The sequence below is a fragment of the Parasteatoda tepidariorum genome, chromosome 9, assembly GCF_043381705.1.
Source record: "Parasteatoda tepidariorum isolate YZ-2023 chromosome 9, CAS_Ptep_4.0, whole genome shotgun sequence".
Classification (NCBI taxonomy): domain Eukaryota; kingdom Metazoa; phylum Arthropoda; class Arachnida; order Araneae; family Theridiidae; genus Parasteatoda; species Parasteatoda tepidariorum.
The window spans coordinates 23,669,300-23,685,774 of record NC_092212.1 but is presented as its reverse complement, the minus strand read 5'-3'; the positions used below and the strand labels follow the sequence as shown (position 1 = coordinate 23,685,774).

The 16,475-nt window shown below is 29.9% G+C and overlaps 2 protein-coding genes across 2 annotated transcripts in view; one reads left to right on the top strand and one right to left on the bottom strand.

Moving 5' to 3' along the window:
* Positions 1–16,475, bottom strand: part of LOC107454778 (clavesin-2) — a 356,878-nt gene that overhangs the window by 44,478 nt on the left and 295,925 nt on the right. The window lies entirely within an intron of this gene.
* The window catches only part of LOC107454783 (alpha-tocopherol transfer protein-like), a gene marked incomplete in the record, with an annotated part of 42,293 nt that continues 25,900 nt past the window's right edge, over positions 83–16,475 (top strand). Inside the window, 2 exon segments of the mRNA XM_071185270.1 lie at positions 83–4,847; positions 5,946–6,016.

The following is a 16,475-nucleotide window of genomic DNA, read 5'->3' as shown; positions in this document are numbered from 1 at the left end:
TATTATATATATATATATAATCTATATATTATATATATATATAAAATTCTTTACGTTGTGGTGGTTAAGTTAATTTTAAAACCTAGGCTAATCAGTAAAAGAGCAGAATTCTTCTAGAAGATATCATTCCTAAAAATTTTACATATTTGCAGGAAAGTCACTTTTAATCACTTAAAATTGTTCAGCTGTTGAGAGATTAGTGGACTAAATATTTCCTTTTCTTTTTTATATGTCTGGCAAACAAAGTAAAAATCATTGTTGAGGAAATAATTGTAACAAGTAAAGACATAGGTTAGAACTTATACTTATAAATAATTTGCATTTCAAACCAGAAAAGTTACATCATAAAATATCATTATTGGTAAATGAAACATTATTCGAATTTCTTATGAGTAATCCGGAAACGTAAGTAAATTTAATGATAAGGAAATCTAGTAATAGATTGCTCAAAAAACAAAAATGCAAAGTTATAAAGGAAAAAGAGATTTATTGATTTAAGCAATAAAGATTTTCTAACATTCTTGTAGACGGTTCTATTTAAAAGAAAAAGAGGCGAAATTAGTTTTAGTAAGTACTACTGTTTTTTTTTTTTTTACATTATTACTATTTAAATATGAAGATAATCATTTTTTCTACTACTAAATATGCTTATAATATGTTAAGTATTGCATTACGCATGCAATTAATATACATTAATGATGTTTTTTTTTAAAATTGCTTTTAGTGGACAACCTATTTATAAAGTTTTATCGTTTTATGTATTTTTTTTCTTTCTTTAGCATAAAAAATAGTTTAAATGAGTTTTACTATGGTTAATTTTGTTTAAAAGTGTTTTTTTAAATTTACAAAATAAAGTGCGTAACATAATATGGCCAATAAAATATTTCACGTTTTTCCCTTTTATAACATATTTTACACTTTCCAACTGTTAATAAAATGAAGAAGCCTACAGCAAGGCACCTACATTCTTACTGCATCATTATTTGAAAATTTCAAACATAAACCTCCCCCGCTTTGTAAAAAACTATTTCCCAGTGGTTACGAAATTCAAATTATTTTTAGTTTAGTATTTTTCATTTTAAATTATTTTTCCATAACTATATAGGGTTTCATGGAAGAGCTAAAGCGTTTCAGAGAGTTAGGATATTTGTTTTAACCGAAAACCTTTGAAACCTTAAAATATAGTTTCATTATTTTTCATATTTTTCTTGCCCTTAGGAAACTATTTAAAGTAAAATGTCATTGAACAAGAAATAGATAATTTTTTTACTAAATATAATTTTTCGAATTTCAACATATTGTATAAATTATGAAAGGATCATGCATACGATACTTCCATAATTATTTCTCATAGAGTTTTTCAAATGAAAATCAAACTAAGCAATAAAATTTGTTAATAAAGAAATAAGTTTCCCTAATAACCATCTTCAATGTTTACAACAGTTTGCTTTAGTTTTTGTTGTAAAAAAGCATATTTCTATTTTTTTTTAATTCATTTTTAGCTACAAACATACATTAAACTTAAAAGAGATTTATAGCTTAATCAAGATACAGCTCCATGACTACGAATTCAACTGTCTGAGATAAAAACTGACTAAAGATAATAATGATAAAATGATGAAAAAATCCCATTTTTCTTCTTGTACGATTTGAAAATAAAAAAAATTTATTGGTAAATACTTTCACAATTGTCTTTACTTTATGTATAAAGTTGGGGTTCGGCTAAAAGAACGTTAATCAATTAAGATCCCAATGCTGAAACAAAATTAAAAATCGCTGATCTGGATTAGTGATAAGTGATGATACCATTTCGTGAGAGAGTTGTATAATATTTTTTAAGTATTTACATCTTTTAACTATTGCCTCTAGGCTATAAAAATTACTTGAACTAGTGTTCTAACCATTATAAAACAAGTTTTCAATTGTTTATAAATAATAATTGAATATGGTTTGCTGCGTTCTACTAAGGAAACCAACTATTCCTTTTTTTATAAAGTGTCAATATTAGTAATAGTACTGTTCAAGCTGACTATGAAGAAAAGTTCTTTTGTCCATGTGTGATCATTACATCTAATATTCATGTAGAGGGTACAGTAAATTTTACTTTTTAGACAAAATCATATTTATATCGCAAAAAAGTGGTTACTTTTAAAAACCCAATTTCATAGTTTTTTTTCATTAACTATCATCATCTATCGTCAAAATTTGCAACTAATTTTAAAACCAAATGAAAATAAATGTTTGGTTTCTTAAGCAGAACTCGGCAAACTGTACAATTCTATTTTCTTCCGCTAGGGTGACTAATTTTCTTCCGGTGAACTTATATATAGGGAACACTGGTAACACACTTTAAAGGAAGGTAGGATACGTCATGACGATCGAGAATAGAGTATCTGCAATTAATCACATGGTTTCATCGAATATATAAAAAAAATGTATGCATGGTTTACGGCCGGATCGAAACCCGCAGTCGCTCCCCGTTAAAGAAAGTTTTGTGGGTTGGGTCGGTGAGACGGCGGCTCGGCCAGGCAGGAATCTCGTAATTCCATATAACAATAATGTCATCGCAATGTTTTTACTTTATTTTATTGAACCGAAATCAGAGATATCTTTGTTTTACTAAAATAAATTTAACCAATATTATAATTAAACTAATGATTTTTTTCGGTTTGAAAAGCAAACTAGAGAGGAAGAGGGTTTTGGAGTGTAGATGCCAACCTAGTCACCAAAATATAACATGTCATTGCAAAATTTACTGCTTTCCATACATGCTCTCATATATTATTTTTAAACAATAAAATTTAGCAATAAATTATTTAATTTATAAAATTTGTGTTCGTGAGAACAAGAAATTAATAAAATAAGTTTTATATTTTGATCCTTAGCTATGCAGTTGTGATATTTTTTTATCATCCATACAAATTAGCTTGAGCCCTAATACCAAATTTCTTTTTACCAAATGGTGCTTTTTGCAAGGCTGCAAAGAGTTAAATATAGCCTGTCTACTTCTGGATGTTAAATATGTGTTTGTAATACTAAAAAAAAATAAGCGAAATAAAGGTAGGAAAAAGATATGTTTAATATTCCAAAAGAGGAACAATTACAGAAAATCATGAACAATTACAGAAGAAAACAATAAAAAGAAAGAACACAGAGTACAAAAAAATGGCTGAAACAAAGTTCATTAATCGAACATATCTCTAGCCTCCCAATAATGATCGGCGAGAAAAGTCTTGCAGGACAGTGGAGTAGGTGTGCGGAGTCAACGCCTCCTATAACTGAAAGCGTCCACACTGTTTTTATAGGTAGTCCGATCAGACCACTGTGAAGGATATCCACTTTCCGAACGAGTCACTTAATACAAAATCCAGTTAAAATAAGAAAGTGGTAGCAAATATATGACTAAAAATTTATTTTATTTATGAATAATATTGGTTTGCCTTTTTCACTTGTCAACCACTACAGATTCAATTCTCAAATATATATGATGAATTTCTCTCAGTTACTATTATAAAAGGTTTTGGGTTCATGCGCACATCTGACTCACTTTTTAAATAGTCTGTGCGGACTACTTATAAAAGACCGTTGGGAGGCCTTCTGATGTATGAGGTGATGGCGGAGTCCATGACCTTTCCGGAGCTGCACAAAGTGCATATCGGGGAAGAAACAGTTTTGAGTCAATAAAGATGGTTTCTTAAGCAGTCATGTCCGGTAGTTTGGCGCAATTCAGACACTAGAACAATATTGTCATTCATAAATTTTTCGTTGTACAACAATTCATAGGGCCTTTCATTCTAGCAATGTTGTGTAAAAATAGTTAAAATAGTTTTGAAATGGAGATGGATTTATAAAAATAAACATATTTATCGAATTACCCAAAGTATATTATTTTTCTTAAAGAGCACGTTTATTTTAAGAGAAGGTGGATTGGATTTAAAAATTTTAAACACTGGAAAAATTTGACTATAAACTTGAGCTTAGGAATTACTGAATTTATGAATTATGAGATGAAACTCGAGGAGAAATGATTAAGTGAATGAACGCATTAGAGAAAATAGCTCTTTAAGTTCTCTCTTCAGCTTTGTTTTGATACCACAGGCTAAAATTTACTGTTGTTGCATTTATCTGAACAAAGCCCGTCTTTGGTAATTTTTTTCTGCTGCATTTCTCAACTAAAGCAGCTGATCGCCTCACAAATCACAAACAGGAAAATATAGCTTACTATAGATATTTAAAATAAATGAATTAGGTAGCAAGTATGATTCGAACATAGAGGGTTAATGTATGTCTAATTAACGCAAATCTAAAAACTAGGATGGATCAGTTAAGGCTAATAAGAGATATGAAGACTATCTTTATATATTTTAGAGGAAAACCTCTAGTCGTAACACCGCTTTCGTTTTTCATTGTAGTATTTTGTGGCCTAAAGTATATAGTTCTCTGATATCTATACAACTTTTTTGTGAACTTCAGTTTCTCACTATTCGGAGTAGCGATATATTCTCCGGGATGAAATCATTTTTTCTTATTCAATTGGAAAATCATAATACCTGCAGAAATTTTCAGTTTGTTATTTAAGTGTAATTCAAAACCATTTTTTATGAAAATTAATGACATATTGAATTTTTATATTTTTAGCATAACTTTATGTGCTCTCTTTAGCTAATTGGGATCAAATCTCAGTAGAGCTAGGTGTCTTATCATTAACAGCTTTATTCCTATCACTTGTAGAAGATCCAACTGCTCAAGTGTGTGGAGTTCACGTAATATATGATGCACAATATAAGATGAAACATTTACGTGCCAGCAGTGTGAGATACATAAGATTGTTCTCAAAATTCCTAAGAGTAAGTAGGATCATTTCTCTTCATAAAGAGCGTGTTACGAAAAAAAGTTTATTAAATATCTCGTGAAATATACCATCGGTTCGAAAAGTAAAATGAGACGCATTCAATATTTTTAAAACCCTTAAATTGATGCAACACTCGATCACGGAGGAGGAAAATTTTAAAAACATAAATACAAGTATATAAAATCTTAAAACAGATTCGGATTCCCCAGAAAAAAGTAACCCTAATTGAATTACAGATTTATGCATTTCGCTACAAAAACTATACAGCAGTTGAGAAAAATATAAAGGGTACAAATGCTTAAAATTGTGATTATTCGAGTTCCATCTCACTGAAAATAAAATTAAAAATTCTTCAAAAATTTTTCGAAAAAAAAAATCGAGATTTATAAAAAAAATTTCAACCAGTCTAATTTTTATTTTTTTAATATAATGGGATAATATATAAAAATTAATGAAACAAAAATATTTCGTCAATCGAAACAATATTTTTTACTTGTCTATTTTTATTTTCTTAATCTGATGGATCACGATATTCACTATTTTAAACAAGTTGTACTCTATTTAATTTATCTCGGTAACAGCGCCACATCTGATGCAAAATACAAAAACCTACTTCTTAAACTTATTAATACGACTCACCTACAAAACCTACAAGTCAAACTACAACTTATATCAATTATTTCTGGAAAATTCCAACCTCCAATAAAAGGTAAATATTCATTCATATTTAAGATTTCAAAGTTGCTTACCATAAAAGGTAAGGGTAAAAAAGATTGGATAGCTTTTAAAAAATATTAAAATTATTTACTTTTTTAATTCGATGTATTTTTCTTCAGATTTTCGACCGATTCCTTTTTATCTATGTACAGGGTTCACCCCTACACCATTTTTATATATATATATTACGTCGGTGAAAGATCGAATATTTCATTACATTCTTGTACATTCGGACCCTCACCGGTGTATGTCGACAATCACAGATATGCTTTGGTGAATGTCCAAAATATTTATTACATTCGATTTGATATGAATTTATTCGTGGATATAATTACATTTATTCGATGTTTTAACCCTACACTGATGTTTTTTTAAGGTCAAGTGCCATTGCCCGTTATATATTTGCCCGAAACTCCAAGCACTTATGTTTCTTCTAATCTATCGTCAGTAAGTATTAAAATATAGAATATATGTAAATATATCAAATACATGATATATTTACATATATAATACATATACATATACATATATATATATATACATAAAACGCATATATAAAATATATCAACACCTTTATATATACGTATGTATACGTATATATAAAGGTTGTGGGTTTGAATGGTTGATACGCTTGTTTGTTAGAAAAAAAGGTGTTTTATTGAGTTTATTAAGAGTTATTAATTAAATAATTTATTGAGAGAAAGATTATAAAATTAATTGAAAAAGTTGCACTTCTTTGCTTTCCTACATAAAAAATTGTTTACACTAGAAAGTGATTTTTTTTTTACTTCTCAAAATTCGAACTTAAAATTAACAAAAATTAAACAAAAATAAACTTTCTTAGCGTTTCAAAGAATTAAGGATTTTTTAAATTTTTTATTATCAAACATATTTTTTCTTCATCATCAGTGAAATGTTTAAGATTTATTTCATGCTCTACTTAAATGTCAGCAACGAATATTTCTTTTCTTATGAAAAGGCTATTTTCATAAAAAAATTTCTGAAAAATGTTGAAACTTAAAATCTTTGGCAATTAGAAAATTTTTATAAATTAGCAATACAATTAAATGTGTACCATATTAGAAATATAGAAAGTAAAAAGTTTTTTTTAAATTATTTAAATAATCTCGTTAAAAAAACTTTCTTTTTGAGATAAGTGTCTTGTGAAGTGGGCTGTAGCCAAAAAAGGTTGAGTTTTAGATTTTCCAAATGACTTCTTAGTTATAACAGGAAATATTTAAATATCTTAGTTATATCATGTAATATTTAAAAGTTTTTTCTTTTATAAGGTAAGTAACATAAAGGAATTTGCACCTCTATTTATAGAATGTGCTGCCCATTAGATTCAATAGTGTGCATATAATCAATGAATCAGCTATCTTCAGATATATTTTTAACATTTTGAAGTTTTTCTTGTCTGAAAAAATAAGGAATAGGGTAAGACTTAAATTTTTTATTATGTGGGCTGTAACATTTTGTTTCCTCTGAATTATAAATAGGTATAGAATTTAATATTAATATTCTGTGAGATTTTTTTATTATACTTGTTTTATGATTTTACCAGAAATAGTATTGCATTTTTTTATTATACTTGTTTTATGATTTTACCAGAAATAGTATTGCATTTAAAGCAAACTGTAGACGTATTATGTAAGTGCTTTATAGGATATTGCTAATGAATTAACTTTTATAGAAAAATGTGTTAAAAACATTAAAAAAAACAACGACGTTTCAAAACGTTACAAAAATCGACAAAATAAATCATTCTTGGGCTCTAAACCTAAACCGAAGTCTGAAATTATTAAGCTAATGCAGGCATATAAATTGGATACAGTTTTTTTCAGAATGTATTCCCATTTTTGGAAAAAATCTAATATATTTTTAATTTAACGATAATACAATTTTAAAAGATTTCATGTAAAAGGTAATACTTCTATACTAAGTCTATTTGAAAAAAAAATTTTAGAAGCAAATATTTTTAATTTTGGAATATTTGACATGGAAAAACTGTTGGCCCAATTTGAGAGATCAAACTCGAAGATTTTAGAAATCATGTTCTTTTCAATCATGTAAATTTGCATTAACCAAATTGATCGTAAGATGTTAAAAGCTGATTTCCATTTTCTATACAACCATAATTAAAAAATCATTGTATTATGAATAGTGTAATCCTATAGAATGATTTCAAAATGTTAAAGCTAAAAAGAGGTTATTATCTTACAACGCTCAATTTTACCGATTCGAACTCTTTTCACGCTTAAGAATGACGTCATTTCTAAAAGCTTCAAGCAGAATGTTTCAACTTACGCCAAATGTTTTGCCAAGTGTTTTTTTTTCCTTCTTCTAATTCTGAAGAATGACCTAGGTTAAACAGGAGTCAGAAGGGCAGATTTGTTGGCTACTCTTTCGGGGGCACCATATTAGATGGGCCAACGTTGCTCCCATACTAAGGACAGATAGGACAGGGAATGAAAGAACATCGATGCTCTGGCCGGGACTCAAACCCATAAACTTTCTGATGCAAGGAGAGATCCCTGGCCCCTACAAAGGCCGGTCGGCTTTTGCAAAGTAAAATCTTCCGAAACCTTTGTTGAACAGAAAAATTGTTTACACAGAGTTATCAGAGAAGTTATTCCATTATTTTGATCGAACCTTGTACACATAAGTCTATTATATTGTCTACGTAAGCATTAAGAGAATTACAGAAAACCATAAATTTACAGCAATTAAACTTGATCTGCTTGAAATAAACGCTAAGAACTTTTACGGACCTTTTTAAGGGAAAGCTAAATTTGTTTTAAAAGTGAAAATTTATACGGAATAGATCCTCATCCGATCTCAAAATTTCCTCTGGGAGCAACAAAAAAAAAAAAAAAAAAAAAAANAAAAAAAAAAAAAAAAAAAAAATCGGGACCACTCCCTTCGATTCAAAATAATAAATACTGGTAATTTCAATATTTAATTTTTAAAATTCATTTCAAAAAAACAAAAAAAAAATCGAGTGCGATATACTACAGGGGTTCGGTAAATTTATTGAAAAACTTCTATTTCAACTCTATGTAAGCAATGCATTTCTTTTAGCAGCCAACGTTTTTGAAGATTTTGCAAGGTAAATTTGTTGGCTCAATTTGAATGATCATGCTTGAAGATTTTAAAAATGATGTCCATTTTATCCATGAAAAATTTTCATGTGACCAGGTTGGCAGGGCGCTGGACTCCGTTTGTGAGAACGGGAGTTCGAATCCAACCAGCCGAAGACTACCCGTGTAGTAAATAGTGACTGGTGCACGTCAAATCTGTCGGTTCACGAAGCCATACATGTTCCTATAACAAATCAATACCTCTCTGGGAGTACTGAATTGGTTCGTAATCTGGTTCAGGTGAAAATTGCAATCTGTGGATGAATAAATGGATGTATGAATGGGTCAGCCCTATAAACAGGTGTGACATATGGGTGTGGCAGAAGTCAAATTCTTTTCCATGGAAGACACCACTAGAAAACAACAACAATCGTGCCACTTTGCCTTAATGGCTGACGACAACAACAATTATCTTATTATTGATTTGTATGTTTACTTTTCAAAAGAAAAGCAGAATTCAATTTAATTAAAAAAATAGACTTTCTGCTCAATAAATATAAAAAGTGCCTTACTAACATTGTCACTTATCAATGAAATATTTTTTGTATTATTGAATTAAAGCTCAGGTATTATACACTACTATACTGTACTAAAATCGCAACACCAGGAAGATGGCCAATCAAAATCGTGAAATTACAAGATAGAAAAAACCTGATGTGATATGCAAACGATCAAGTTTTAAGCCTATTTATGTAAAACAAGTGGCAGTATTAAGACAGTGTATTAAAACAGAGGTTATAAAGCATTTTTCTAGCACTCAATTTGCTGTTGAAGGTTACTTTCGCCTTAGAAAGTTGTAACAAATGCCTCGTGTAAGACATTGGGGAACAAATTTTTCGTTGTATTTAAGTATTTGATTTTATCTAATTCTTGTGTAAGGTCTCAAATTTGAAATTAATTTTATATTGAAATCTACGTATTTTTTCTAAAAAGATGTTTTTAGTTTAATTTATTTATCTAAATATTCAATTTGTTAAAGAACGTGTAGGTTTATATGCATACATATACAATTGTCCGCTTCTTTGAAAATAACACTTAAGGTATCTGACAAGTGCAAAAACATTATTTTAGGCTAAATTTTCGAAATTGAGTTTATTATAAATTAAGAAACCCTCTACTCTTAGCTTTCTGAAAATACTTTACTTTTATGTGTTCTCCAATTATTTGCAGAGTAATATACTTTTTGCATCATTAATGCTTTTTTTAGCATCATTGATCCCTAACTCAGTAATATATGCACTTGCTTTCAAGATAATTGTTCAAAAAATAATTGATAGCCCTCTAAATAAAATCTCTAGAGTTTTTTTTTTGTTTTGGGTAATATAAATTTTTTTACAGTGTTTAGCCTACATGTAAAAAAAGTCTTATATTTCCCTAAGAAAATTATAATAATAATATATGTTTGCTAGTTTTATTAGATTTTACACAAAATAAAACAAATAAACTATTTTTTTTTAAAATTTTATGTTAATATTTAAAAAAAAAGTTGTCGAAACTAGTCAGTTACCTTAAGACAAAAAAACAAATGCTTCCGACTTAACTGAAATTACTGATCTTGAACTGAAACATATTATCACCTCCATCCTACCACGCCTTACAGAACAGAAAAGTAGGGACGCTTTGTCTTCACTCTAGTGAGTTTGAAAGAAAATCCTACTTAGTAACATATTGATTCTCATAAAAACTGCAGCTTGTAGAAAATAAAAAACAATTACAGATTTGAAATAAGCAACGCGAAAATATCTATTATCCTTCCGAAAATCACCTGCAGAAAAAACAAAATTGTTTTTCAGTGTAATGGCCATCCGGGGTTGCAGTTTATCGTTCTGCACTATTGCTGCTGGCGTTAGCCGTGATTCTTGAACTGACTTCAGAATATAGGATCGGTGGGTTCAGAGTTTTCATTTTGATTGTTGTTTTTAATCACAGTGGTCCCCCACTACATTATTCACAAATCCTCATTGTCACAAAGGGTCACACAAACACAATACGAACCATGACTATGGCAATGGATTCAGATAGATTTTCAGCTTATTCGTGTAAGGAAGGTGGCAGTGACGACAATTACTATATGAATAAAAGAGGTCTGACAGCAGCTTTTCAAACTCTATTTGATTACGATAGGTTATTTTTGGCTCAAAAAGTTGTAATGCTTCATGCAAGAAAAACAGGAGGGTTACCCTTGGTAACAAATTTTTTTGTTGCCTTTATGCAAGTACTTGATCAAACATAATTCGTGTGGGGGATTTCAATTCGGAAATTAGTTTTGATCCAAAAAATATAGAACTTTTTCTAAATGACAATACAAATCGTGAGTGTGATCATGAAGTTTGTAAAACATGTTTGTGTTCAAACAGTTAGACAACGTTTGTCTCAATAAGTACCACCAGAGTGGAAACCAATACTTATGTAACTTTTGACACTAATTCTAGACAAGAGCATCTTTAGTTTTTTGATCAGTGACCTACCTGGACACATTAACACGTTCACGCCGGGAAAAGTGAAAATACTGGTACGGGAAAAGAGAAAATACTGGTAGAAGAACTACTTCAATGTTAGATAATATTCGGTCAGAGTTAATCTATTCTCAACAATAACAATTCACTGTAAGGAAATTTCTCACGGCGAAGAAGCAATTCAATATAAAAATTGCATCCGTTAAAAACAATTGGTAGTAATGGATTTTTATTATTCCAGGAAAAAAACTAAAAAATGAAATTTATTGTTACCAGTTTTTACTCCGGTGTGCTGCCAAGATGAGACAATCTAGCGTGACCCACTGGTGGGTCACCCCGGCGTGAACGTGTAAATGGGGGCATGTCATGACGTGAATGATCAAAGGCGTGTCTACGTACAGAACAGAGATTGTCGAATACGTGTTCGGCTGACACACGTTTGAAAACATACGTAGCCAACTAGAATTCGACATCATTATACTGGTTCATAACCCATAGCGCTTAACTACCATGGTTCTATTTGATATGTATATCTATATTCTTCTTGTTTGCATGCATGGAACGTACGTAAATTATTTCACTTCAGACGTGTTACCCCTCGTGGTCTTGCCCTAATTTCGAGGCTTCTCCAACCCAATTTCTCAATATTGTGATAAATTGATAGTAGTCGAGTGACACAGTTCAGCTTCTTACTAGACATCTCAAAATGTACTCCTCTTGCGTTACAACGAAACACTTATCACGTGCCATTTACTGGCAATCAATGACTCTTGTCTAGATTTTAGAGATGAAGTTTCTCCCCGTTTTAAAATTCCAGATGTCTTCGAAATCAAGACAATTGAAAATCATGCTGTTAATGTTTGACGATAATTGATGATCTTAGTTATAGTGACAGACTCCTCACCAATCACTAATTATAACTGTCAATGAGCTGGTGTATAGACTTGAAACTGCATGAACTGAGATCCCAAAAATACTACATGACCAGTTTGGTCAGATCAATAGCTCTCAATGATTGAACTGTATTAATTTTATACTCATTTATTTTGTACCAGCATTATGGACTCGCTCGTGAGCCTGTTACACATACACATACACTGCTACTTCCAGCACTCAATTAAATTCAATTTACGCTTACAGCGCCATCTATATGTTTGATGGGAATTAACACTATACAATCTCTGTGTGACCTCTTACCTCTATCAATAAACTTAAGGGAACTAGCTTTAGATTAAACTTTCAATAAACTCTAACTGATCTATCTGATCAGGAGCAATGGATTCCCAAGTGATTGGTGTTCAATGTCTCGAAATCTGCTTCTATGCAAACCATCCAACTTTTGCGAGATCTTTCCTCACGTTGTGCTCTCTACGCTTGCAAAACTCACCCTTTTAACGATGTTAGAACTGTCGCATGTGGCGTAATGTACCCCAGCATTCTTGTACCATAATGTTTGATGATTCTGATAATATTAGATCATATGTAAAAGTAGACATAGTTTATATAATATACAAAATATATTCCACAAATATATTTCCTGGAATATATTTTGTGGAAATTTACTATAAAAACATCAAAAAAACATATAGGCAAAAAATAACATATTTTCCCAAAAAACTCAACGAAGCGAAAAGATACTGACTAAGCTGATATTATTATTGGATAAGATTTGTTAAGGCACCATCAAAACGGAAGTTCACATACTGGAAAAAAATTTGCGAACAATGAACTGAGATTCTACTATTATCAAAAATTTCTTGATGTTGGCGTTCAATGGATTAAAGGTTAAACTTATTTAAATAAATAAAATTAAAAGCAGTCAGATTGAAATAAAAAAAGTTTATGCAAATTTTATTGAGATAAAAGGTAGCATAGTCCAAGGTTCTCGAAAGATAATACAGCGTCAAATCAGGCGGCCACATTTATTTAAATATTTATAACCTTCATTAGATAACGTTTTCGTGCAAAATAAAGAGGTGAGATTTATTTAGATACTTTTTAAAACCTTAATATTATAATTCAATAGGGTAGTGGGATAATATTGTAATTTAAAATGTTCTCTTTTAACTATTACATTAAATTGCGTCTTTTTTTATGTCTAAATAAATGCTTCATGATTTAAAACTTAAGCACTAATGCTTATGCTGTTGTTAGTTCAGCTAAGTATTGCTATTGATTGATAAAAGAATGTATGTATCAATCAAGACAAAAATAGTTTTTTTAAATAATATTAATAAAAATTTGATACGTCCAAAGTAATAAATAAATTTGTTGTAAAAAGAGGCAAAAACAGCTAATAACAGCTTTAAAAAAATTAAGAAAACTCTCTAAAAAAAGACTTGAAAGTAAAACTATTTGCAATTGAAAATAAAGGGTATTTAAACGTTGTAAAATAATTCAAAATTAATTCATAAGGACTTTAATTAATTATAATATACGAAAGGTATGTAAACAAAATCCTATAATGAGAAATAATTAGTTTAAATCAATCAAAAAATTCTTACTGTAAACGTATGATAAAGAAACTTTACAATTTTTACTTTATACAGCAAACGTTTTCATAATTTTATTCGCATTTCAGAATGTTTTCCTTATTATTTTATTTTTGGATTGTGTACTACTGAAAATATTAAAACTTCACCTAATCTCTGAAAAGGTTTTTGTTGGAAAAAATCTTTTCAACAAATAAAAAAAAATGCAATAGCAATTGCAATTCCTAATATGATATTCTTAGAAAAAATGTATATGAAAGAGAGAAAAAAAACATAATTGCAACAGAATCTTTAAAGAAAAATATTAACTATTCATTATTAACTGAATCTTTAACAGCAATTTCACATTGAAACTGAAAAAATTTTCCTATTGTTAGTAGATAATTTATATTAAAATTACCAGGAAACGAAAATTACGATAAATACAATTATTAAAATTTTATTTACGAACAAGAATATAAAGAATTTGTTTCAAGTTAAACATTGTATGGGTTAAGTCTGTATAAACTTCATTTTAATTAAAATCTCGACATTAATGAATGGTTACATAAGAGCCGTGGTGGCTCAGGGGATAGAGCGTTCGCCTTCCAATGAGGTAAACCGGTTTCGAATCCCAGCAATGGCTGGTAGATCCGAATTCCGCATCTGCCTTGCACTGACCACAGTGCTGACGTGAAATATCATCAGTGGTAGACGGAGCATGGGTTAGAGTCCCCTTGCCGTCAGGCTAACCGTAAGAGTTTTTCGTGGGTTTACTCTCCATGTTACGCAAATGCGGGTTAAGTCCATCAGTCCTCCACGAAGGCAATTTCTGACAGTACTCGATCCAGAAATTTCCTTGTCTTCTGGATTAGGTTCAAAATTACAAGCCTAAGGAGTTGAACATAAGTCGTAATTCTAAAATTAGTTCGGCAATTCAACGATGGTTAAAAAAATTAAAATAATTATAACATAAAATTAAAATATTTTAGAAAGATAAAAGTGCTAGTTTAAAGGCATACGAACAACCTGTACATAATAGAAAAGCGCCCTTAGCAGCGTAAGATGACATCTCCGGTCCTGGTTTAATAGATAATTCTTACCCACCATTATGATGTGCCCTACNTATATATATAAAATTAAATTTTAATGTAGCATAAATGAGGAACTTGCCACTACACTTCAACAGCAGTCCTTCAGTTACTCGATCAAATATTTTTATTATTTTACTCATTTTTTTTCTTCCACTTATCACTATTTTATAATAAGCGTTTTAAACTTGAACTAGAAATGTTACAGTTTCAAAAATTCGGGTTTTGTTTGAGAGTGTTTGATAACCTGATAAGAAAATGCTTGATAATCTGATCAGTAAACTTAGCAACAAAATATGTCGACACTGTTTAACTAAATTGTATACTGGTTATCATTTAAATTCCTATTTCTACAATGCTCAATCTTTTTACGAATTTTATTAATTTTTTTAATTTTTTTTTCTCGGGGAAAATAGTTTAGGACTCATGTAACGTCTAGGACTGCCTTCTTACATCCAAAACATTCAAAATCATCTGTGAAAAGTCATGCACTAGTGAGAAATAGGTTCAAATGTAGGGGAGAGTGGGGTCACTTTTTTCTTAACAATTTTTTACTTAACTATTTTTAACTAACGAAAATCCAATATATTATTAGTATTAATTGGCAGACGAGTAAAGTAGACTATCCTCTACTAGAAAAAATACCTTATTTTAAATGTTAATATATTAGTTATGAACAATTTTTGACAGTCGTGCACTTGTTACAATTGTCCCCACTTACGGGGTCAATTGCAACAGTTCATAAATTCAACTAAAACATAGTTATCTATTCATATCATCTTAGTTGTGATATATTTTTTTATTGATCAAAATAGTAGTGATATTTTAGGGGTAAAGATAAAAATGAGCACAGGCCTAAGGGGTTAAACTTTTAACTTTAAGGGATTAAAAATTTTAATGCTGTGAAAGGTGACAAATAAAATAATGCACATGCAACATAATATAAATGATATAGGAAACTATTGGTTGTTCTTAAAGAGTTAAGTAATGGTTTGTAAACATAAGATTATTTATTTTCAGCTGTTGCAATCGTCCCTTTACTTATTGTTACAATCGTCCCCAAGACGCCATTCCAGCTTCATTTGTTAAAAACAATGCTAGTTAATTAACAAAACTAATTTTTTTTACTGAAATGTTAATTAAGGTGTCCACTTACATATTCGGTTAATAATTTCTATTTGTTCAAACAAAATTACTTTGTTACAATATAATATTCTAATACCAAAAAAAAGTACTTCCACGGCGTGAAAATATCTTTTGTGATGTAACTCTTTCAAAAGTACACAAAAATGGTTGCCAGCAGGGGTGTACGTGGAGATTTATTAAATACACCTTGTGCGCCACCTAGGAACCAAATCTAGAACCCGACACTCGAAATTTTTGCTCTGTTACAATCGTACCCTGTTACAATTGATCCCACTCTCCCCTATGCATGTATGCATTTGCCCGAAAGATTTTCTGCTAATCTTTCATTTAAATTATGCATACTCAGCGATAAAAAAGCACATAAAAGTGATAAGAATTTAAATTCATTGAGAAGAAAACCAGTTGATTTTTAAAAAATACTCTAGGTCAGTAATCACCAATTTTATGATGCTTTGCAGAGGTAACAGTCATTCCATAGACTGCTGAACTCAAACTGTTTTTTATTTTAACTTTTTGTAATATATCATGATGTATGGGATATGAGCCTTCAGCGTGGCCCAGGTGCCCAGTTTTTGAAAATAAAATAAGAAATGTTTTGGAGC